The sequence below is a fragment of the Equus caballus genome, chromosome 23 (assembly GCF_041296265.1).
Source record: "Equus caballus isolate H_3958 breed thoroughbred chromosome 23, TB-T2T, whole genome shotgun sequence".
NCBI classification, from domain to species: domain Eukaryota; kingdom Metazoa; phylum Chordata; class Mammalia; order Perissodactyla; family Equidae; genus Equus; species Equus caballus.
The window spans coordinates 44,092,994-44,119,081 of record NC_091706.1 but is presented as its reverse complement, the minus strand read 5'-3'; the positions used below and the strand labels follow the sequence as shown (position 1 = coordinate 44,119,081).

The 26,088-nt window shown below is 35.3% G+C and overlaps 1 protein-coding gene across 44 annotated transcripts in view; it reads left to right on the top strand.

The window, feature by feature from the left end:
* The window catches only part of PTPRD (protein tyrosine phosphatase receptor type D), a 2,083,106-nt gene that overhangs the window by 255,532 nt on the left and 1,801,486 nt on the right, over positions 1-26,088 (top strand). Inside the window, exon 2 of one of the 44 annotated variants that reach the window (XM_070248816.1) lies at positions 2,460-2,514. The exons of the other annotated variants lie outside the window; for them this stretch is intronic. The gene's annotated coding sequence lies outside the window, so the exon portion shown is untranslated. The remainder of the gene's footprint in view (positions 1-2,459; positions 2,515-26,088) is intronic. 44 annotated transcript variants of the gene reach the window in all.

Below are 26,088 nucleotides of genomic sequence, written 5' to 3'. Positions count from 1 at the left end.
GCATACTACTTTATTTGGAGACAAAAATTTGACTTTTAAAAATGGATTATTCAGATAACTTGTCATGAAATATACCTATCCTGCAGTTTTCTACCCTGTAAATTAATTGCTTATATGTATTTTTCTATTGCTGCAAAGATTCAGTGATAATCATCCTTCTCTACTATGCTGATGCCTTTGTTATTACTGAATTCATACATATTTTTATCTTAAATGTGTAGAAATAGGAAAAGAAAAAGGCTGGCAGCAATACTGAAATTTTTAGAGCTGTTTGCTTGTTTACAAACGTTAAATTTCTTCTATATTCTATTCGATTAGAAATGATGACTATAATCTTGAATAAACAAAGTAAACAGGTAAAGAGTACTTGTCACTGTAAGTGACACACAACAAAGTCAAGGGCACACTCACGATGTGGACGGAAGTCAATATGATCTGACGGTCTCCCAATGAAATGTGTGTGAAGTCCATACTGATTAGCTTATAAATCAGGCTGATACTCAAGTTTATTTGGGCCAGAAAGACTACCTACTGACAAGCAATCAAGCACTACCCCTTTAATTGCAATTTATTCCAACAACCACAATTTATTGATCCTAGCACACACTTATGCCACAGCAGTATCATTATTTGACTTTATTTTAACAGCTTCAAAAGGTTAGAAAGTTAGAAACCACTGTGAAAGAAACCATTAAAAAGTTGAGTTGCCAACATTGCTTCACACTCTGTGCTCAACAACATTAAGCATATATATGGAATTATATAAAAGGAGAAGGAAAAAGGAACTAATATTTATTAGGCACTTAGTATGAGCTAGTGCTTTCTTATACCGAATATTACTTAATAATAAAAAAACACACGCATAAAAGCAAGGAGGATCAATATTGTTATTTGCATTTTACAGATAAGCTGCAGCTTACAGAGGTTAAGTGAATTTCCTAGAACTATAATGTTAAAATGTTAAGACCATCTATCTGACTCCAAAGCACATTTAATTTCTTGCATCACTTCTTGCAACATTTTTGCACATTGACTATTCTATGATATTGTGGTTATCTTGACACACTCTAAGTGACATTGAAAGTGTCAAGACAACTCATCTACACCAATATGGTGTTTAAAACACAAAACATCAATATCTGATCATTCTCATTTGTTAGCCATATTACCTTCTGTAAGCCAAGATGTTTTTTCCTTTAAGCATTAGATTTGTGGAATTCCAGTTTGGAATTTTGAGCTAATTAGATAATGTATGTGGATGCCTAGTAAGATAACTTTACAGCTTCACAGTCTTCAGGAAATAGTCAATATAAAGAGTGGTTTAAAATTTGGCATTTCTTTTTTTTCCTCCCAATTAAAAGCGCTACTCGACTGACTTAATTTAGTTTTTGACAATTAAATATTGCACATATTTAAGTCGTACAAATTGGTGATTTGATATACAAATACATTGTGGAATATTTACCACAATCAAGCTAATTAACATATCCATCACCTCATGTGGTTAGTTTTTTTTGTGAGTGTGGTGAGAACACAACGTTTACCCTTTTAGCAAATTTGAAGTCTATAATACAATATTAACTATAGTCACACTGTTGTACATTAGATCTCCAGAACTTATTTGTATTGTATAACTGAGACTATGTATCCCTTGACTGGTGTCTCCCCATATCCCACTCCTCCCAGCCCCTGATAATCACCATTCTATTTTCTGCTTTTATGAATTTGGCATTTTAGATTCCACATACAATTAAGGACATGCAGTATTTGTCTTTCTACATCTGGCTTATTTCACTTAGCATAAAGTTTCCAGGTTCATCCATGTTGTCATGAATATTAGGATTTCCTTCTTTTTTAAGGCTAATATTCCAGTGTGTGTGTACGTGTTTGTGTGTGTGTGTATATATAGTCATATTTTCAATTTCATTTATCTGTCAATGACCATTTGGGAATGTAAACTGGTACAGCCATGATGGAAAACAGTATGGAGGTTCCTCAGAAAATCAAAAATAGAACCACCTTATGATCCAGCAATCCCATCTCTGTTTGCATATCCAAAGAATGTGATATCAGTATCTCGAAAAGATATCTGCACTCCCATGTTCATTTCGGCATTACTCACAATAGCAAAGATATGGAAACAACCTAACGGATAAAGTTTGTCATTTCTCGCACATACTTTCTTAGAAGGCTTCAGAGACTGATTAGCTCTCACAATTCTTCATGAGCCCTCTATAAATCCCTGAGTAATTTTAAGCCAGATTTAATCTGGTTTACAGAAAGGGACCAAAAGATGCAAGCCCTAAACTGCCTCTTTGTGTTATCCAGAGTAGCTCTGCTTTTAATGCTTTCATTTTTTGCACTTCCATAAAATTTCATTCACAGAATAAACCAATCGATTTAAAAATATTAATTAAATTAAAAAACATGGGTCTAGTCCAATGTCCTCATTTTTGCAGGTGAAGAAATGGAGAATCAAAGAAGTAAAGGACCTGTGTCAAAACCACACTGCTAGTAAGTAATGTCTGCAGATGGAGACTCAGATGTCAGACTGACTCGAGTTCTATCCATTGCATAATAATGGTTTCTCATGTCAGACACAGTGTTGAAAACTCTTTATAAAACTCTGTTTCCAGCCATGTTTAGACCACGTATGGTCAGTGGCACCAACTACATGTCCCCTGTGTTCAATTCTGCTATACACCTTGGAGGATACTTCGAAAGTGAGTTACAGGATGTTCCTTTTAGACGAGAGTGTAGTTCATGAGATGGTATAGCAAACGAAGAAAGCTGGCATTCATTTGAGGAGTTTCCATGTTGTAGGTGCTAAATATGAACCTTCCCATTTAATTGTCATAAAATATTGTAAGAGAGGTGGTTTTATCCATATTTTAGACATAAACTAAGGCTGTAAGACGGTTGGTAGTTTGTCCAACTACATAGAGCTATATAATGCCAGAGATAGTTTCAAATCTAAATCTCTGACAAAAAGATGACCACTTTTTATACTATGCAATTCTATACTTAGAGAAATAAACAAAGGGGAAGGAATGATGCAAATAGTACATGATTCCAAACTAGTGTGATATAACCAGTTTTTGATACAGTGTGTCGTTCAAGGTGCTGAGAGAAAACTAAGTAGTATAAAATCAACCTGGGTTGACACTGTACAGATTGATATACTCTTGCTATTGACTCCCAGCTAGCAATCTTTAAAAGCTTATTACAACAAAGACATTAGATATAACGATATGTGTAAATGAGTGGAAAAATATTGGCAACACATATACATAATGACATTACAGGTAGAGATTGGTAACTTCTCAAGATAAACTGGAATGAAAATTTGAAAGATGAAGGCTCTATTTAGCTGTTGGAATATGAAAGAATTGTTGAAGAAAGTAAATGGCATTTTGAGCTGGATGGGATATAGCTATGTGGGGTTGGATAAAGCTATTTTCTTTTAAGAGGAGAGTATGAGAAGCACGGAGGTAGAAATTAATAGGGATGTTTTGGCAGTGGAGGATAAGCTAAATCACAGAATATGATGAGGAAGAATGAGACATTATTTCAAAAGATTGGACTGGGATTCCTCCATGGAAGTCTTTGAAGCCTTATTTTGAAAATTATATTTTACTATATAAACAATAAGTAGTCATTGAAGGGGTCGATCTTTTATTATTATGGTTTTTATTTGTCGTTCTAATCTGTCCATCTATAATCAGAGCTGTGCCTTGGAAAAATTTTGATAGCATGATGATGGATGAACTACATGGGTGAAAAATCAGAAGTGAGGAGACCAAGTAGCAGGTGTGGAAAAATAATGAGGGCAAACATTCCTACTTAATTTTTATCTGCTCAAGATATTAAGACATCTTCCCTCACCAGCAGCTGTAATTGCTCAGATTTCTATAGTAGCTTTGAGCTGTAAATATTATGGATCTCATATACCATGAATTAGATCAATCTGGCTCAAAGAAACAAACATAAAATTCCTTAGATCCGATATCCATTTTCCTCCCAATTGCCCTTTTCTTGATAAATATTTGTGGAACAGCTCCCTTTTCAATCTGCCTATCCACCTGCCTATCCTGTCATGTAGGGGAATGGATAGATGTCATGATAGCTTTTTCTATTATCCTGGAAACCTGTCTCCTCCCAGAGGAGAAATCTTTCAGACTGAAAACTTTCCTTGTGCTTTGAACATCTGTTTTCTGAAAATTTGTACTTCGGATGGAGAAAGGGAGAAAGTAAGGGATACTTGTTTTTCTCATGAGGGGCATAAACCATTAGGCAGTAGCTGTGTTATATGGAAGGATTTTGCTGGGATAACAAAGAAACAACAATAATGAAAAAGTCTTTACGCGAATTAAGAATCATTTCACTTCTAAAAGGTCAACTGCCTGGTTTTAACACCCAAATAGGGAGGAGAGAGCACAGAAAGCTCTCTGCCCTAATGTTAGATAAACAATACAGGACAACTCCTGCACTTAAGGAGGATTCCATTTTAAACCCTCAGCACTCTCCTTATTTTAGACTTTCTTCTTCCAGGAATTATATACATCCATTAACGTAACAGAACAACGCTACCCCAACACCCTGCTGCTCCCTAACTGTGCTATCTCAAGTAATGGCAACTACACTCTGGACATTTTGCTTTCTTCCTGCTCAGTTGAATTATACCCATGAAACTTTCTTCAGTAGTGTTTTTTGTTGTTTTTTGGATTTTTTTTCTGTCTTGCATTACGTTTGTGAGCCCAGATCCCCTTTAAGAATGTACTTCACTTAATTTATATTCATCTGCCCTATAAGCAATATATCTGCTGAATTTATCCCTTCTATAATGAACCTCTACTCTGCTTTCTTAGAGAAAAAATATTTTTCTCCTTCTCCAAATATGAGCTGTCTTTCTCAAAGGCAATACCTTTGCCATTAAAGATCTTTTTGCCATACTAATACATATTAACATTTCTGAACTTCTAAGAAAGTAGCACTTAGATGTAGGGGTTATTCAAGTAAATTCTATATATAAGATTTGACATTTTGTTTGCTCAGGTATTTGTAATGAAACAGTGAGTTAGAGATTGGGGTGGAAAAGGAAAGCAGCACTACACCTTTATCTATAGATGTAATAAAAGTCAAAATAGACCAACCTTGTGAGGGTTTTGTGTGAGCATTGAATACTCATCACTGTCTGGCACACACAAATGTCATTTGTTGAGTGAATACGTGCGTTATAGGCTTGTAACTGACAGTTCTTTTGTCTGTTTTATTTGTCCATTTGTGAAAGTACTCTAGCCTATCAGTTAAGGGTTACATTGGTATGGATAGAAATCTAGCATTAGATTTCAGGCAACTGTCTCAAGAATCAGTACTCTGCTTGCTTGAATGTTATTCATTAGCCCAAAGGGTGAGTTTGTGCAGGGACTGAGTTATATTACTTAACTCTGCATGACTCCTGGGAGCCAGTTGTGCTAAGAACTGAAGATGAACATGTTATTCTCAGTCTTGTTTCCTGGTTATCACTGACACAACTAGCAAGACCCAGTGATATTCCTTTACAGTTTTCTTTTTATTCATTTCCACTTGGTCTTTGGGCTAAAAAGAATGAGATTCATATGACAGAGATGAAAGTTACTTCATGACTCTTTAATATCTGGTATGGAGAAATGAGGGATAACATTTGCTTTTTTCCGTAAGATGATAAATTAATAAATTTTATAGTGCTATGAAAGTTTTAAAGAAAACGGATTGTTGAAAACATTTTAGCATAATATATATCATTATATTATGGGAGGTAGTTTGGCACTGAGATCAGGAGTATCGATTCTGGGAAAACATAATATATGTAAAAACATGGGTTCCACCATTTATTATTTGTATGACCCTGGAGAAGTTTTCAAATGTTTCTGTGCCTCAGTTTCTTCTTTTGTAAAAACATCTACCTCACAGAGTTGTTCTAAGTATTAAATAAGTTAATGCATGTAGTTTCTGACACAAAAGCATATATAAAGTTTTTGTTTTGAATATTGTTAAAAAGTATGTTGACTTAGTGTTATTTCAATTACATCTAAAATTTTTGATTTCTTGAACTTCCTAAATTATAATGGAAAAGAAATAAAACACAAGACCATATACACAGGCTTGTTTTATGTTTAAGTTTGCAGGAGCGCAACTTTTGTATATTAAAAATGTTGTTAATTTGCTTAGTACATACTCAATTACATTCTGCCTGATATTTTTCACATAAATTTGCTATTTAAATGAACAGTAAGTTGATAGATATGATTCTTTGAAACTATATCTACATCCACTTGGAATATGACATTTGGAAGACTAAACCATGCTGTGTTGAGTAGTATGTCTATATCTATGACTATAAATATATATATATATTTGTATATCTATGCCTATTTCTAACCCTAACTCTTTCAGAAACTTTGGATTAAAACTTTATTTGAAGTTCATAACAAAATGCATACACATATAATGTGATATTGAAGGGAAACTGTTTTACAAATGGCATTTATTAAAGTGATTTAAAAATAATTTTTAGTACAATAAGTTTTCCCCACATTTAATAAACCAGAAATGGGCCATTCAGTTTTAAAGATATAAAATTGAAAAAGAAAGATCTCTTTATGAAACCAAGTAAATGTTCTAGCAGAGCTCCATGTATGCCTATATTTGCCAGTGTCGTAGCTGCAAGCCAACTCAATTAATCTACTTTGTCACATGGCTCCCTGACTCTCCTCTTGAACAGATACCATCCATTCAAAACCTCCTGGGCTGTTTGTTTTTTTCCTTGCACATCTGGAAACATTCTATCTCTATGTCTATAGAGAATGGTCTTCATCTCTGTTTCCAAATTCCAAAACTTTAGTCGTTCTTTACAGTCTAGTTCTGATATTACTTCCTTGATTTCATTATTAAGATTCATCTTCCCTCCCCCTGTGAGGCTGAATTGTCTTGTTTCTGATATAGCTCTTTTCAACGACTGCCCTATAGTGATTTGCTGACTTTTTATGTTTGTTTCACTAATGAAAAAGGACACTTTTTTCCTTCCTCCCTCCTTTCCTTTTACCACCCATCATAGGACAGACATAAAGATTGTCTGCACCTAATTTTCTTAACTGTTGCGGCACCCATGCCCACAGACCTCAGTTCTTCTCCCTGTTGAGGTCTTACTTGTAACTGAATACTGGCCAATGGAACATAGAGAAAATTATGTGTCCCACTAGCCAGCGCATACAAACTTCCCATGCATGATCCTCCATGTTCTTTCCCCTCCTGAGATGACTTGGGGGCCACATAAAACCAATGCTTTCCCAAACCTCTTTTGCTTTTTGTTTCCTTTCTTTATCTACCAACCTCCTTCCATCCAGACTTGGATTCAGTCTTGACTTTCATCTACTTTTGGCTTAATATTGGTTAGAATTCTACAATATTCAGTTAACATTACAAACACTCTTTTTAATTTCAGACACACAAAAAAATAAATTTTGCCCCACTAGCCTTATGCTGAGGATTCCATTTGTTTATTTGTGCTTGCCTATTTTATTATATTTCCATGGAGTTTTAATATGTACTTTTGAAAAAGTTGGTTTGCTAGAAAGAGGGACCTGGAAAATACTAAGGTCTCATAATTTTAATTTGACTTTAAAGCAGGAAAATAACTGAGGCATATGAACTGAGGCTATTGAAAAGAGGAAGGATACTGAAACAAAAAGCTTTTGTGTCAATAGCTTAAAGAAGTTCCAGGTTCCTGGAAGAAAGAGGAAAAGTAATACTAGATGAGTCCTGAAACAAAAGAAGTTTGGAAGCATTTTCTTAACATGCGGGAGGGTTACCTTTTAAAATTTGGTTTCATGTATAGGCATAATGTATAGTTATATCATCTTATAACTTCTCTTCATAGGTTTTGTTAACTACATTGACGAACTACTTTCAGACCATCTTCAATCTTTAGTCTACATGTACGTTTGTGTACAAATCTTAGCTTTAGCACCTGGGCACTAATTACACAATATTTTGTATACTAACCATGTTTCTTCACCATGTAAACTCACCTGTTTAGAAATCCAGTATTTCATTTTGTGTGTTAAAAATTAAAATGAGGAAGGGTTGGGTCAACTTTGATATGATTTCTGTAACATTTGGTAGAAGGAGGGAAATTTTTTGCAGTAACAGAAAATATACATGTCACTGTGTTTAATGCCTTCGTTCAAGTGTTGAGAAGGTAACAGGGCTCAGTCAAGCGCACAGATGCAGGAGCTGATTACACAGCAATCCCAGAGACCTGGGAAGAGCAAACCTAAACTGTGCAGGAGAGAGGATCACACATTTATAACAGAGTTATGCTTCTAGCTGTGACTTACTAGGAATAGCAAGCCACTTCATAGTAAACTTGACATGAAATAATGTAGAATTCTTACGGCAAGTGAAATTCCATTGACCTAAGGGCAGGCTGCATTGGAAGACAAACAATTCTAGCAAAGTCTTTGCTGGGATCCAGTGATCTTCCTAGTGTGTGCCATGGAAGTGGCAGACCTTAATCAGACAGGCTGTTTAATCTTTCTCTTTAAGATTTTACCTTTTTTAAAGGAGGTAAATCTTCCCTCTCTCCCTGCCTCTGCACATCCTCATACCCCTCAAAGAAAACAGCAGATTCTACTTCATCAGAGCAGCCAATTAAATGGCTCAGGGTGTCTGTTTCTGTGTCGTTTTCAGAAACAATTGTATCATTAAATCGCTGAAATTGTAGTGTCAGCAGGAAATAGAGCAAATAGCTGCCAAAGGGAGAAAAAATATGAACAATACAGCTACTTTGATGTCTTCCTGCCCTCCTTTCCAGTGTCTATTGCTGAACAAGCTACAAACAAACTGTGAGGGAGCAAAGGCTTGCATGTCTGAGCCTGGGTGGCTTCAACTTCCCCTTCTGGGAGGCTCGCACGCTGATTTCTTCAGCTCCCACTTGATGCCTTAGGCAGACTGCACTAATCAATATTTCAGAACACAGCTCCCACTGCTCTGCCTCTGTTCCTCTGCAATTACTGTTCACTCATGGAATACACTCTCTCATCTCCTTTTGTTTTGTTCATTCATTTATTCATTCAGCAAATACCTATTGAGCTCTTATCTCATGCTAGGCACAATCTCAGGCTAAGTTACATCAGTGAACAAAACAGACAAAAATCCTTACCTTTAAGGAGATTATTGGAGGTAATAGAAACAGACAATAAATTATGTGCATTATAAACCTGTCAGTTATATAGTTGAGTAAGGGAAATCAAGAGTCAGGGGGTTGCAGTTTTTAATCAGATAGTCAGAAGTTTGGGAGAAAGTGTGTTGTGTGGTCCTGAGAGGCTCATGGCATAGTGGTGAAGAGCACAGACTCTTTACCAGACTGCTGGGATCCGTAATCCATTCAGCTCTGTCTCTGATTAGGTGTGTGACCTTCGAAAACTTAGTTTCTTTCTCCAGGTCTCAGTTTCCTCATCTCTAAAGTGAGGATAATGTGAGTACCTATTGAGTCTTATCACATGTCAGGATTTAGAATGTAATATGTAGTACATGTTACACTGTACATGTAGAAAGTCCCTAGTAAGTACAGTGTGAATTGTCTCATTATTATGTTCTGAAAAGAGGGTATGCCTCAATTTAGAGACATCTGAGTGTGAAAACTCTAAGATGTTTCTTTTCTCCTCACTAATCTGAACCTCAGTTATATGATCAGGAAAATGAAGATAATTTCTAACATTTAGAGGTGTTGTCAGGATTATAAGAAAGTTCATATTAGATATTCATAGGAGATCCTTTTTCAGTCTCATGCTGTCTCCTCTTCTAGACCCAGTTCAAATGCTTTGACGTCTTCTCATATTATCTCAGCTAGTGAAAATCTTAAGTCTTCTAGTATCACTCATGGTGCTTAGTACACACCAGGTTGTGCCATATAGTATTTCCTGCCTTCTAAAATGTGGATGATCAGGAGCACACTGCCGATTTAATAGCAGCTGTTCAAAGGGAAAAAAGAAACACTCCCACATTAAATGCACCCATCAATTATATGATGTGCCTTGACTTTAAAACAATTTAAATGTGAAAAATAAGTACATTATAGAATCAAGGAAATGTGTTAGTTTCTGTTTATATGTCTCATTGCTGCTGCTGTGTGATTGACTACTCAGAAACTAATTCTTTGTATCCTTCTCTTTGCTTAACACACTGCCCTGCACATTGAAAGAGCTCAAGAAATATTTCCTAGATGATTGATGATTGAATGGATGACTGCATAATTCCTTGAACAAAATAACTAATTTAAGTTTATACATGAACGTGGAATCAAAGTGGATCAATGATTTTTTAAGTAGGGGGCGTTTCTTCATTCAAAATTCTGTAAAAATAGTAAGGATAGAGTAAGATAATTTATTTTTGAAAACAATATGCATGAAGAACTTTAAAATGTTTATTTCTGTTGATTGTGTGATTGTTTAGGACTCTTTTTGATTGCAAGTCAGAGTAACTCAATTTGGACTAACTTGAGCAAAAAAGGGGAATTTTTCTACAAGTATATAGGATTCTAAAAGCATAGACTAGAACTCAAGAGCAGGAATGCAGATGCAACTCTGACTGCTCCACTTCCAGCACCAATTTCTTCATGAGTCATCTCTTACTGCAAACAAACCACTACTGACTGAGCGGCATAAAACACCCTGTGGATCGAGAACACACAGACAGGGCATGGCGGGGCCAGTGTGCCTCGGCAGTGTCAGGGTTCTCAGCTGGAAGACTTCAACAGCTGGGGATAATTCGAATACTTAGGGGCTGGTATCTCTTTTGTAAACCCTTGGGGACAGTCTCCTTCAGGCTAGTCAAGCTTCTGCTAATGGTCTTCTCAAGGTCCTTCAAGCTTCCTCCATTGGCCCAAAGCCAATGCCACATGGTTGAGGTTTTTATTTTAGTAACACTCATCTTCTGTTCCAGTCTCTATATCAGTCAGTGTTTGGTCAGAGAAGCAGAATCACCATGATGATATGAAATAACAGATTTATTACAGGGATCTTATGAAGTTGTGAAAGCTGATAGGTACATTTATACAGGTCTGTTACCTCTGCATCTGACGTTGAGCCTGAAGTTGCTGCAAGTTGGTTGGGCTATTAGTTAAGTGACTGTGAAGTGGAGGAGAGCAAGGACAAAACTGGGACCCATGGAGATACATGGGAACTCACGTCTCTCACCACCACTAATGTTGATGATGCGGATGACCTGCAAGAGAAGTCAGCAAACTTCACCACAGAACCACACATGCGCTTAACCCAAACTCAGAGGAGCTGAAGGAGGAGAATCATTAGAATTTAAGGAGCGATGTGCCTGGGTGTTGCTCTATGCCAGTAAGTCAGTCAGCAGACCAGGGCATGCACAGGTGGCCCCGGAGCCTGGCATCCTATGCTCACCTTTAGAGAGAAAAATGACTGTCACTTTTTTACCAGCAAAATCATATGCAGATTTCCCTTATGGCCTAACTGGAAACCATCCAAGGAATGAAATTATGGGAAATGCAATTCCAATTTAGCAAAGGTGACAGTAAGAGACACCACAAGCAGTGTGCATCAAAAACCTCCAACACATTCATTTCCTTTAACTATATAACAAGCTCTTGAACTTGTAGAAACCCAATTTTGACAAATGAACGAGAAAAAGGGGAGGGGAGGATTGTTATAAAGATACAAGTTTCCTGAATTGTCTTATAAAAATCCAAGATTAGGGATGCAAGTCTACCTCCAGAATAGATCTCTGTGAGAAGCCACATCATACTCTTTCTCTTTGCTCTTTGTTACTGCTTTTCTCTGTAATTCATTCTACTTTTCCCTCTAACACCAGTCATGTTGCCTCTGTACACTCAGTCCACTTGTTGGAACACACCACCATTAGCTCTTGAGGTTTGCATAGTGGAGCCACCCAGAGCAGATTAATTCATTCTTTCCGTCCCAAGTAAACTTTCTCAGGGAAGTATTCAAGTTTACTACGACAGAGGGCAAGATAATGTCATACAAACTGACAATCGCCACCTCAACTATGTGAATGAAATAAGGGAAAGGCAATTTCCAGAAAAAGGGTACAGGAATACAGTTCAATAGATGTCTATTAGAGTCCGACTTTTGTCCCTAATTCACTGATCTGAAATCACAAATATGTATGCATGAAGGTATTTTTTCTGTGTGATTTAAAATATCAAAAACATAGCAAATGTGAGTATCCAATAGTCACTTAAAGTAAAACTGTTACACCATATGACCAACTATTTCATGTACCTCAAAATAGTTATGGAGTTTTAAATGATAGAAAAATAGGTATCATATCACATTAAATGCAAAAACTGTAAAAACTGGTATATGCAGAGTAAACTCAGTAATACGTAGGAATATCAGTATAGTAAATCAGTATAGTAGTTGTGTCCACATTGTAGGATTATAAGCATATTATTTTCTCTTCTGTTTTTTCCAACTTTTAAACAATAAACATAAGTACTTTTATAATTTTAAAAAATCGCTTATATAAAATGGCTTAACCACAAGACATTAAGTGTGCAATGTACTCATTAAGTTGTTTCTAATCAAAAGCCAAGAGAGAAAGGCATGATTACCCACCCATCAGGAATTCAAGTAGAGAAAGTATTCGTGGATACACTTCATCATTTTATATGCTATCCAAGGACATGACAAATGGCTAGTTTAAAACATTTAAGAACTTTTCAAAGGTGTATTTCAAAATAGTAATACTACTCTCAATTGATTTTAATTCTTTGGAATATACACATTTAAAAAATATTTTCTAAGCCTCACTTCATTCTCTTGCAGTAAGCCGTGTATTGCACAAATAGCAAAGAGAACTAAAAGAAACTTTAACTGAGTCAGATAAAAAGCAACCAGTGTGTTTTCAATTTATTAAATGTCAAGTGATATGAATTCTGCAGTGATAAATTTATGAATGTAAAACTATGTGCATCAAAATATTTTGAAATATTAAGAAAAATATATGGGAAAGGTAAAAACAAAGCTTATAGACATCTCCCTTCTTCAACAAAAAGCAACTATTAATTCCAATATATTAGGCTACTGTTCTAAATTTATTATTTGGCAAACGCTAGTGAGATTAGTAAAATATGGTTTAGTTTTATCATCAAAAAGCAAGAATTTGACTCTGAAGAGCAAATAGAGCACACAGTTCCCACAATGCAGCCATATTCCGTAGCACCTGGGAAAGAACTCATGCTACATGAATGAAGATGCAAAAAAATGAGGCTGGCCTGAGAACTTCCCATCTACATGATTTTTTTTTTTTTTTTTTGGTTTGTTTTGTTTGTTTTTTGAGGAAGATTAGCCCTGAACTAACTACTGCCAGTCCTCCTCTTTTTGCTGAGGAAGACTGGCCCTGAGCTAACATCCGTGCCCATCTTCCTCTACTTTACATGTGGGACGCCTACCACAGCATGGCATGCCAAGCAGTGCCATGTCCGCACCTGGAATCCAAACTGGCAAACCCCGGGCCGCCAAAGCGGAATGTGCGAACTTAACCACTGTGCCACCAGGCCGGCCCTATGTGATATTTTGACCTGACAGAGTTAGAAGAGAGTGGGATGCCATAAAACCGAAAGGAACTACCTTCTGATTTTAAAGTTCTGATAAATTGAACCTCTGTCTTCATATTACCTGTTTCTGTACTGTAATTAAGGAATAATTGTTTTACTGTACGTAATTAAATTTTTCTCCATATGAAGGCCTGAACTCACAGAACATATAATTAAGTATTTTTCCAGGTACATAACATTCTAAAGCCTTACCTCCAGCAAGTCATTCAGAGCCTCATAGGAAAACTCTTTTGACGAAACCTATGTTGACTTGATTCCAGGAGATAATGTGGCCTCGTGGAGGAGAATTTTTCTTCTTCGTTATGCACTTGTCTAAGTTACTAACAAGTTCCTATGGGCAGAGAGAAGTCTGTAGTAGGTGTGCGTGTTTGTGTGTGAGTGTAATGTGCATTTTAAAAAATGAGATTCTTGGGGCTGGCCCCGTGGCCGAGTGGTTAAGTTCGCGCGTTCCGCTGCAAGCGGCCCAGTGTTTCGTTGGTTCGAATCCTGGGCGCGGACATGGCACTGCTCACCAAACCACGCTGAGGCAGCGTCCCACATACCACAACTAGAAGGATCCACAACAAAGAATATACAACTATGTACCAGGGGGCTTTGGGGAGAAAAAGGAAAAAAATAAAATCTTTAAAAAAAAAAAAAAAAAAAAAAAAAAAAAATGAGATTCTTGTACTCTCAAATTTTCAAAAAAACTGTAAAAAGTTCCCTTGCTTCCCCTCTTTCCTGCACCTCTTTCTTCTTTTTCTCAGTTCTACAGTGTCTTGTGCCAAAGCATTTCAAAGTACAAGGTGTAATTCAGTAGACATCAACATGAAACATAAAAAAAGGAAAAGCTGAGTTTGTGTCTCAAGAGCTATTAATATCATATTCTGAAATGGCCCCAGGCTAGATGAGTCATTGGTTAAAATGTTTGGCTCTCAGCGTTCCTTAAGATTTCTAAATTTTTCCTGATCTGGGTAAGAGTTTTTCTTTTGTTTATGGTTGTTTTGCTGTTACACAGCAGCTAATCTGCAGAAATAGAGAGTTTACGCCAGGAGCTAGAAGTCCTTCCCCTTTGCTATCTATCCCAACCTAGAGGCAGGAGAATTTTTACAATCAAAACGCCAGGAATTGTGACTGCAATGTAATATGTTCTCTGTTTCAGGTACTCAAGAGCTGTTCTTCCAAGAGATATCAAAGCTTAGGGCCCGGTCTCTGCAAGAGCTCTGGGGCTGCCTCACAGCGTGCCCTCTTGACAAGCTTGGTATTGGTTTGAGCCCTAGATATTCATGTCTTGACATAAAGGACAGAAAAAAGATTGATTACTTCCTTGTACATCCTTTCTCAGGAGGTTGAGAAAGAGGGAACTTAGTTTCAAATAGCACCTCTTATAAATCTCCTGAGGTTTCACCAATGGAATGCTTTTGATCTCTTTCAAGCTATAAGAAATGCTTTAATACATAATCACTTTACGTAAAAAGTTTAGATTTTGTTATATTTTTCTCTGAATCCACTGTCATGATCCAGGCTATTCCAGAGATTAGTGTAAAATTGGGAGTTAATTTCATTAAATCTACCTAGTACACATAAATTTAAGACCTGAAAATGATTCCAGTTAGTATAAATAATTAGGAAATTACGATAGAGTCTAATATGCAGACACATGTACATTTTATAATCAATTTACCTCATAGCCATGAGTTAGCCCTGTGAATGATAAATGATCTGGCTGTTTCTATCAGATAAATCAACTTTTATGAGAATAGTAATTTATTTTAGAGGAAAGGGTCACATTAGCTCTAAATAAAAATAAAAGTGTTTTTGGTCTCCATCACCTGCTGGACTATGAGAATTAGAGAATAGTAACATGCTATCTTCATATATATGTATACACACACACAAACACATATATACATATATATACACACATGTATATCAGTGATATGTTTTTATAATATATGTAATGTACCTAATATGTTCATACGTGCCTGTTTATTCATTTTCAGTGGCTATCAAATTGCCCAGTAGAGAATCAGTACAGTAGTTGGTCATTCAGTTGAATTAAATTTTATCTATAACCACAACAAAACTCTGGAGTTATTTGAATATAGATTGTTAGGTGTGCAGATGTTTCCTACCAGAGTACTTATTGATGTGTTGAATTCCTGTAGTTATATTGTATTCCAAAGAAATTTTAGGTTGAAGGAATGAGTATTGCTTTATAGAACTTATCTTATTGATAGTCCAGTTATAATCTTAAATGGAAAATTGGTCAGAATACACTTTTAAAATAAAGAAAAAAATAATTTAAGCAGTTTAGAATGCATGTTTCCATTTAGAAATATTATAACATATACAAACACGTAAATATATATATATCTAAATTAATGAGAATGGTATTATTCTGATAATAGAATTTACAGGTGATTTTCTTCTTCATACTTTTCCACATTTCCTAAACTTTCAAAAATTATTGTTTTACTTTCATAATTAATATGCTAATAAAACCAAAATGTGCGGCAATTTGAAAACAAAGAGTGAGTGGGGACTAAGTTGTGAACCCTGTTAAGAATGGGTATAAGCAAAGCCAGTAGGAACTAGAATAGTTTCAGTGTTGTGAAGTTGAACCTCTTTAATCATTATTAAATAAATCAGTAGTTGGAAATTTAAGTTCCAAAGAATATTTCTCTCTGTAATACCAGGATCTCAATACTATGGAAGAAAAACTGGTTTTCTGAAAGACTGATATTGAGGCTTGAAGCAGTATCAGCTTATTTATAATTTGTTATTGTGAACTTTCTTATGAAATCCAACAACAAAAATCCAATTTTATGGATTTGGCTTCATTAATATATTTTATAATATCCCATTCATTTTCATTGTTTTTGTCTCAAAGTTCTCCACCATGAGGGCACTTTGAACTTTGTTCAAAATTAATAAATCCATTTGTTCACAAGAAGAACATCAAATAAATGCCATACAAAGACGGTATACTTAATTCTGTTCATAATCAAATTTCTAAATGGCCACGTCAGCACAAAAGGCCTCTATTTTGGACATTAGCATTTTACCTGAATTATTTGGCAGTTTTTTTATTAAGGAATAAAAAAGTTGCTGAGTCTGGCTAACAGCTTTTCTCATTTGAACTAAGATTTTTGAAAAGTTTCCAGTTAAACATAGTAGATTGCTGTTTCGTTTTGCTTTGTGTTTTTAGCTTAGAGAAATGAGGAAATTTATACAAAGTGAAGAAAGATGTCTACCTTAGAATTAATCAGTGGATCAAAATCCAGGTTTGAACAAACTTTTCTTTTTGCATATTTGTTCTGATATTTTCCTCAATGTGAAAACCAAATTGCCTGAAAGCAATTTCCACTTGTTGCATAAGAAATTGTTACATACTAGGTTGTGGATTTTATATTTGCTTTTCCCAGTTAAATTAATGAAAAAATATGCTTAATGTTTCATGAGAATGGTGCCATACATCACTAGTCTATCTGATGATCAATATTTTACCCAGGCCAAATTCTTCCTTTAGTCACTATGCTGAAAAATCAGGCAACAATTAACTAATTCTTATTGAATGTGAGATTAATCTCATAAATTGAGAAAACTTTACTCAACTTGGAGTTTCGGTTGTTTCAAAAGTTTTGGTTATTGTTTGGTGTGCTCAAAAAAATAAACATTTTTCAATGCCTCATTACATTTTTTTGAGTTTCTTGTAATAAACTGTCAAAGTAGCAAAAAGTTTCAGCAATATAAAAATAAATCAAGGATATTGTTTAGCAGTTTGCAGTTCCTCATTTATTGACATCTATCTCTGTTTAAAATGGGGTAAGCCTAATTTAGTGTCATCTACGAAGACAATAGGGTTAAAAATTGCATATAATATAAAACATAGTAAAATAGTGTGCATTCACTCAGAATTTATCTTCCCAAAAAACAGAAAGAAGTATGGCCAAAATAGAGATTTAAGTGCTGTGTAAGTATAACATAAACTTTTTCTGATTATCTAATGTGTGTTATCTTTGGGTCTCAAAGTCTGGGCAGAAGTATTACCAAAAGTATTAGCATCACCTGGGAGCTGGTTAGAAATTCAGAGTCTCAGGCCCCACACCAGCCCTACTGAATCATAATCCGCAATTCAACAAGACCTTCAGATGATTTGATGCATATTAAGGTTTGAAAAAACATGGCTCTAGAACACCTGTTTTCCATTTTGCACTGAGTAGTAGCTTGGGGATGAGGAAAAGTTGCCTATATGGAACCTAGATTCACCCTGGCTGAAGTACTAACTTTCGTACATAGTATTTACATTATATGTTATTTAATTAATCTGAGTCTCCTTCATAAAATGCATTAATAACAATACCCACCACAAAAAGTTATAAGCTTCAATTAAGTAAATTGCAAAAAGGTTTTTTTTTTGGTGAGAAAGATTGGCCCTGAGCTAATTTCTGTTGCCAAACTTCCTCTTTTTGCTTGAGGAACATTGTGCCTGAGCTAACATCTGTGCCAAGCTTCCTCTGTTTTTTATGTGGGACTCTGCCACAGCACAGCTTGATGAGCAGTGCATAGGTCCATGCGGGATTTGAACCCATGAATCTCCGCCACTGAGCTGCTGAACCTGAGCTGGCCAACCTAACCATTATGCCACCAGGCCCACCCCAAAAACATATTTTGCATATTAAGATTATGGATATGTTAGTATAATTTGAAATTCAGATTTGTCTTGTTGAGTTGGACATTGTTGAATTATTTCCAAAGTTTCGAGTAGCTACATGCAGATTTCTGGTAGCAAATCTCATAGTTGGTGAGTCATCTTTATTGGTACGGTATTTCAAAAGCTTGAGGTACACGTTTTCAAAATCTAATAATGGTCAGACAAAAAGATATTGAGTGCTTCTTTGAAGGAAGGGATTCCTGGAATGGCTATCCTCGTTCACATCAATTCTATATCAGAAAATGTGCTCTGTTTGGTGGAATATGGGGATCATGGAGAGAGGCTTATAAAGCCATTGGAGAAAACAGGTCATCTGACTAAATAACCTTATCAGCTCAATCAACAGTGGAAACAGTGGAATGACAGCTGTCTCAGACAGAAACTCTGCACATCCATTTAATAGTGCTAATATTAGTGAAAGTGACAGCCTACTTTTGGCCAAGCAGAAAATATACCTTGCCTTTGAATTTTTTCTTGCTGTGAAGTCATAGCTACTTAATTATCATTGATTATTTTTTGCATTAAAAATGAATAGTATTTCCTAAACCCGGCATGGTGAAAATCATTGCCAAACTGCCATGGAGGAGACCTTGTGAGAGATTTTAAAAATCTACATTGATATTGCTTTGAATGTTTTTATTTTTTTCCAACTAAGAGAAAGGACTATCAGAGTGTCTAATAACTGGAAGGTGTTCCTGTAAGGGATTGTGTACTGATTCACAAACTCCCTTTGTGAATGTTGTATTCCCTCTCTTTAGAGAAAGGTCAATCAATTCCCAGATTGGTAGGCGGGCTCCCATACTTTACGCTAAAATTCTAGGAAAGTGAGAGAGGAGGTGTTATAATTTACCAAGAGCTTGCTTTGTTTATAGAAAGACATGAATCAATATATCTACCCATTTAAATGTTTCCAGTTCTGCTATCTTAATTCAGTGAAGAGCAATTATCCAATTTATTTTGAATTTCTCTTAAAAATTCACACAAGTGCATTCTCAGGACTATTTTTTCCCTTAGATAATAGATGCTCTTCTGATCTGTCGCTCTATAGACAATCTTAAAATCATTTTTTGGTTGTTAGCTGCACTGGTCACTTATAAACATGGGTGTTCTCTCTGCTTCTTACTATAATATGAGATGAGCAGAATTAGTGTTCTGTATTCCTATATTGAAAAAACCCTCCAAGTCTGCAGGTATATATTATCTTTCACCAAACAGAATATAAGATCAGAACCAAATAGCTACTAATTAAACTGTTAATTTTATTGTCAATATTAAATTGCCAGTTTAAGTTATTCAATAAAATATCTTACCCCTTCTAACTTCTGACCCTCTGTCTTTGCCTAAATGCAGGAAGAACTAGCGTTTATATTTGATTTTAAGTGAATAGCTAAAATGCCTATTTTTTTCTTCTTAAATATGGTTTCCAAGAGATGGCTTAGAAATGAAGGCGACACTTTCTTAAATAGCTTGTTAAGTAAAATTGTGAATCAGGTAGTTTTGCAATAATGCTTTTTATTTTTTTAATGGAATCCTCATTCTATCCATGGTTACTTCCATTACTGAGCACTTTTTCACATTATAATGATTTTTCCCGGGCCACCACTTTAAGTAACCCTCAGCAACATTTTCCTACAAGCTCCCATATGAGGAATCCCTTCCTGATAGTAGGTAGCACTTGGATTTCCTCATCTTCCCCAGGGCTAAAAGTGTCTATTTCTCAGTCCTTTAAAGTGTAGTATTCCCTACTGACTCTCTGCTGGGTGAAATCTCAGATACTGAGCCAAGTGGTAGCAGTGTGCAAATTGGTTGATTTGTTAATTGCCATTTCCCTCTTCCCCTTGTCAAATATGTATTTGCTTTTTAACTAATTTCTGAATATTTTACCCCAAAGAAAATCCTCAAAAGTGGGGATTACAAGTATAGTAGCAAAATTATAGAATAAAGTTTGATGGTGAAAATTGATTTGGCATTTCTTTAAGTAAAGTTCTGTTAAGCTACAAATGAATAAGCCTGAGGTGGGTATTATTCCTAAAAATCACTCTTTATTCTAGGTTTGACAGATTGGCCATGGACAATAGGGAAATCCTTAGTTTGTATTTGAAATGTATTACAATTTCAGTGTTAGCTTGCAACCTCCTGACTCAGCCAGCAATGATGTCTCCCAAACACATCTTATAACTAACTTTAGCTCTCATTTGTTGTTCTGTGGTTTTCATCACTTTTATTTTTACATGCAGTTAGGATGTGCCAAGATTGCGCTATTCTATCATGCATAATCTTTTTTATGGGTCTGTCATGGATTAAACTGTCTGCAAGATGCTCACATTCATGGTTGTGAAGAGTGCTTGCTGGTCTTTTACAAACTGATCAAATATTTCACGGGGTTTTGGTTTGAGCTTGTTGGAAACAGTAATGTAATAACCCTCACATAGTTTGCTCTGAACATAAATTTTCCTCACTTCGTCTTTCGTCTGAATGTATTTTGGATTCCTCAGACTTAGTCTTCACCATACTATCATTTCTGTCATTATATTTAAGATTTCAGTTACATTAATATGCATCTCTAACTGATAAATCTTCCTTCTTGGCATTCTTGACACATTTATTTCAAAGCTAAAATGCTTAAGAGAGTAAAGTGAATTCATCTTTAGGAAAATCTGGAACATTTAACTTATGATATTGTGTAATGTTTTTGCAATGACCCTGTGGATGCCTTAGGGAGTCAGCCATTTTAGTCAGATATTTTTTAATTCTGTATATCTACCTACTTGGATGGCAGTCTCAAACATAAATGTTTAGTACATAAATATCATCCCACCATTATTCCTTTAAAATTTTTTAAATAAACAAGCAAATAAAATAGTTGCTTCTGTTTTCATAAAGATTATGTCCCTACCCACCCCACCCCCACTTTTAAGCCCCTTCAAATTCCTCTCCTTGCTCTGATATGGGATAAAGTCTATACTCCAACAATCTACAACATTCTGTTAGGTCTTGCTTTGTCCCCAACATAATCTTATTTCTCTTGTCTTCCAAACCATATTAAGCTTCCCTCAGTTTCTTTGATGCCCTAAATTTCTTTCAGGCTCTTTGTAATTCTGTTTTGCTGGTTGCAACCTGCTATTCACTCTGCCTTCACAATTCTTTCCTCAATCTTTCACTTGAAAGGTTCTCACTCTTCATATTCCTGCTTAAGTGCTGTTTCCTCAGAGAGGATTTCTCTGATTCTACAGATTCTATTAGGATTTTCTGATATGCATTTTTATAGCAGTTTCTACTTTTTTCCTTTGGAGCAATTATTATCCTTGTAATTAGTTGATTCATCAAATGATTGTTAGTGTTACTTAAATGATTATTTGACTAAAGCTGCATGAGGGCTGAGGTTGTCTATTTTGTTTTTCACCCAATGTCTAAATTTTGGCCAATACTCTACATATTTGGTGAGTGAATAACTGAATGGAAGAAGCTTCAAAGAGATTTTCTAAGTAGTAGTTTCTAAGAACCTATGAAGAGAAAACAATATAATTTGCATTTTAACAATGTTACTAGGATATAAGGATCTCTTTGGGTTTTAGAGTTGAATGCCTTGGGTGATACTAAGCTGAATTTTTGTGCTAATGAAAGAGATCCCGCAATTGCAAAAGATCCATGGGTTTTCACAAAAAGTGTCTACCAAGCAGTTGCCTAAAAAAATTATGACGCTTTATCTTAATGTTTTAGGGAGAAACCTGGCCAAGCTTTGCTAAATTCTTGATCTTTATATTAATAAGGCTTAGTGTGATTAAGAGAGAAGATTTTCAGGCTTATGTAGTCAGCTGTTTTTTCTTCAGCTGTAGGCGTTGCTGACTTAAGCAAGTCTGAGACATTATTTATCAATATTAAGTGAAGAAGTATTCAGTTACTAGTTCTTCGTAACACAATGTACATGTGTAACTGGAACCATTATTTATAATTGAATTTGATTTTTTAGACATCCCTTGCTAAATAGCTGCATTGAGATGTAAATTATTTTGTAATAAAGTCACGAGTTTAGAACATAAAGCAGAAATCCATTCCATGTAAAGATTTTGGAATCTCAATTGACAAGCTACTTACTGATCCAATAAAACGTCAGATAATGCATTTTAGGCAGTTTTATTAGAATTTCCATGGGAAATGACATTTGGTGACTGGAAATAATTCACTGGAAAATATATCTTTTAGGTTAGCACTGATTGTACTGAGTAGATTGATAACACTAAGAATTAAATTTCAGGAGGATCAAAAATATGTCATTGCCAAATATTTCATCTAGAACCCCTACATCCTCTTTTATAATTCTGAGTTTTTGCATATTTTTAGCTCCCCCTCATGATCTCTCTTTAAATATCCTTTATTGTTACAAAACAGTCCTTATTATTATAAAAAAGAATGTAAAATCATACTGTTTTACAAGGAGTAGGTGAATAGTTGTACTTCTCACTGAATTTGTTACCCATCCTATATATCCATTTATTCAAAAACGTTAGTGACACAAACTGATTTTATGTTAAGTGTGACCTTCTTTAAAAAAATAATTGACTGAAAAAGAAAATATATCTATTTCAATTCTTCAACTTGTTTCCTTTTGCAAAAGATATATTCCAAAAACATTCTAAATTAGCCTAAACATTGAGCTTGTAAAATGAGATTCTAGAGAACACCCACAGAAGCTGCCATCCATATAGTGGGGTAGATAGTGTCTTGCATATATTAGAAATTTCAAATGTAATTATTAGTTAAGTGAATTTCAAATGTGAAATTAAAAGTAGTAGTACACTGTAAACCACAGTATGAAATGATCACTAATTCATCCACAAAGGAGAAGGCTAAGTGCAGTTGTTTGCAAGCTCAGAGAGACAGAATCAGAAGGTAATTACAGTTTCAGAGACAGATTAATAATGCATTACAGCTTAGGTAGGCACTGTCCCCTGCCCATCCTTTTGAATCATCTTACAGTAGCTCATGCTGGTGGCTTGCCAATAGACACAGTGTGCTTTGCCACCTTTGTTTCTATTTTTCTATAATAAGCGCTTTCTTAAGAGTTGGTCATATGATTCTAAAGAAGAAGAAGGAAGAGGAGGAGGAAGAGAAGAAAGGGAAAAGCAGCAGCAGCAGCAGCGACATGCTTTTAGACTGACTGGTAGCTCTCAGATGTCTTGCCATGAAATTCAGCCTACTTCCAGATGTATGAATAGAATCCCCATGGCAGGCGGATATTACTAGATGCCTAACAAAGATACCTTCTCTCCTGTTACAGAATTTCATCTTGTTTGGGGCATTGAGATACCCACTGAAAAGATACCCCCTCCCCAGACTTTCATGCAGCTCCCTGTAACGGAGTTCTAGTTAATAGATGTGCGGGACTATACACTGAGCAGGGCTTCTAGGAAACCCATTGATTTCCCAACTAAAAGAGACTGACAATGCTGACAGGAACCTTATGCCCTTGATATACCCTCCATCTTACTTTCTAACATCCCAGCTTTATACCTGAGCTAGAGTAGCTATATAGTGGTCATAAGGATGAATGCTACAAATTAATGATATTCAAGCAAGACCTAGAGCTAGCCTAGAACTCTGCTGATTCCCTGGGGAAACTCTGACTGCGCATCTTCTGACTTTTTGTTTTGTAAGAAAAATAACCTTCTTTATAGTTATGCCACTGTGGTTGATTTAAGCAAATGCAGCCACAAGCAATCCTCATAGACGCTGTCATGAAGAATGGAAGAACGGCAAGAGTCCCACCATTTTGCAATGATCATCACATAAGCAGACCCCTATTCTGTCAAGTGATAGACATAACTTTGCAAGTTTGATTTAGTTTACTTGGGGAAAACAATAGCAACTAAGTGGGTACTAGACATGTGAAATTACTAAAGCATTAAATTTTAGATAAAATAGTGCATCGAGGATGAAATTTTTATGCTATGGTTCAAATGCCACATCTATATTGAAAATTAGAGAGGTGAAACTAGAATTTAGTTTATGTTAGCTTCAGGATATTAAAAGTCATCATTATGTTTATGTACATGCCTGAGCCAAAGGTGAATTTTGTAAGTAAATAGTACAGTTAAAGGTTGAACACTGCCAGCTTGGAGGCCACATTGGGGCTATCATTGGGCCAAAAAAGTGATTTAAAAAATTTTTGTTTTCTTGGTGTCTTTTGGGGCTGTTACTTTTAAATTTATGTGAGTAAGTTGCGTCCTACGAAAATCAACGCATTTTCTACAAAAGCCATATTTTTAAATTTTCTCTTAAAATATCAAGAGATTTAACAACACTGGGCCCATCTTGCAGTGAGGTTCAGCTGCGGCTAAGCAACTGCTGCATGTTATTTTTAGTTTCCTGTAGTATCCTACATGACCTATGACTTTAAGCTGTCTTCTGGTTTTGGTCTTCTGTGACTCGCCAGACTGTTTTGCTCAATTTGGGGTCCATAGAGACAGTCAAAGCTGCAAACTTTGTTTACCAAATGAAACTTTTACTTAACTCTGCTATTGTTGGTTTAGCCTACAAGATAATGTAAAATGGAAATATTTTTTATAATCTACAAGGTTTCACATTATCATTAAAATGGAGAAACTAAGTGAAATCTAATTTCAAATGACAGCATAAAAATCTAATTAGCTGATTAAATTAGAAAGATAACATTGGCAAGAACAGTCTCCCAAATTATTTTTTTGTTATTTTTTACCTCTACTTGACAAAGTGCTGTATATACCCTAGCTTTTTGCTTCGCTTTTTCTATACAGCTCAAAATGTGAAGTTCTGTAGCCTGTCTTACCAGGGAAATAAACACATTGTGTATGGAATTACATTTTCCAAACTATGCATTAGCTAAGTAATAGGGATCTCTATACAGAAAATAGAATGCGTTTGCTTTATGAATGCGTGCAAGTGTGGTGGTTGTTGTTTGTTTTGTTTGTAAGTAGTTAGGACTGTGTAAATAAGCCCTTGGGATTAAGTTTAAGATCTTTAATTAAAACACGCACCATACAATGTAGATTGCTGGCTTCTTATTCACCTGGGAAATTATTTTACTGTTGTTGAACCTGTACTTATTTTGCCAGGATTGAAAATGTTCTAACTGCAGTACTTCTTTTATACATTTGATTAATATATTACTCATAACTTTGATATGAATTGCTGTTATATTGTGTGTGGGTAAAGGTAAATATACATCAGAAAAGTTACATTAAAAAAGCATCTAATTTAACATTTTGAGGAATGTACTGATCTAAGATAATATCTAATATATTATATGTATTATATACATAATGTAAGATGTTGAAATATAATGTAATGATGTAATATAATTTTGGCGTGAAACAATTGTGAATTTTCTAGAAAAAATTACACAAAGTAAAATTTTTGAGAATTTAAATAAATGTAAATATGGACTAAAGATGTCATTCCCAGTTCTCTTCATCCTTTTCCCATTCACAGAAGCACACATAATTACTCTCATTCCTTTGTTCTTTCTTCCTATTTATTTTCTGTTATTCACCCAACATTACTTAATCTTCAGTAGTGTGAATTGTAGCATGTAACCCACGTGTGCAAGCACCATTCCGTTTGGGGATTTTTTTCTCAGTCATTTGTACTTCAAGTACTGTTGTTACCATCATTGTGGTTGTAGTTCTATAAATTCCAAAAGTTCTTAGTGTTTAGAGTTGAAGACAACATGCTTTTTGCTATATTATTGGGTATACCATACTATTAT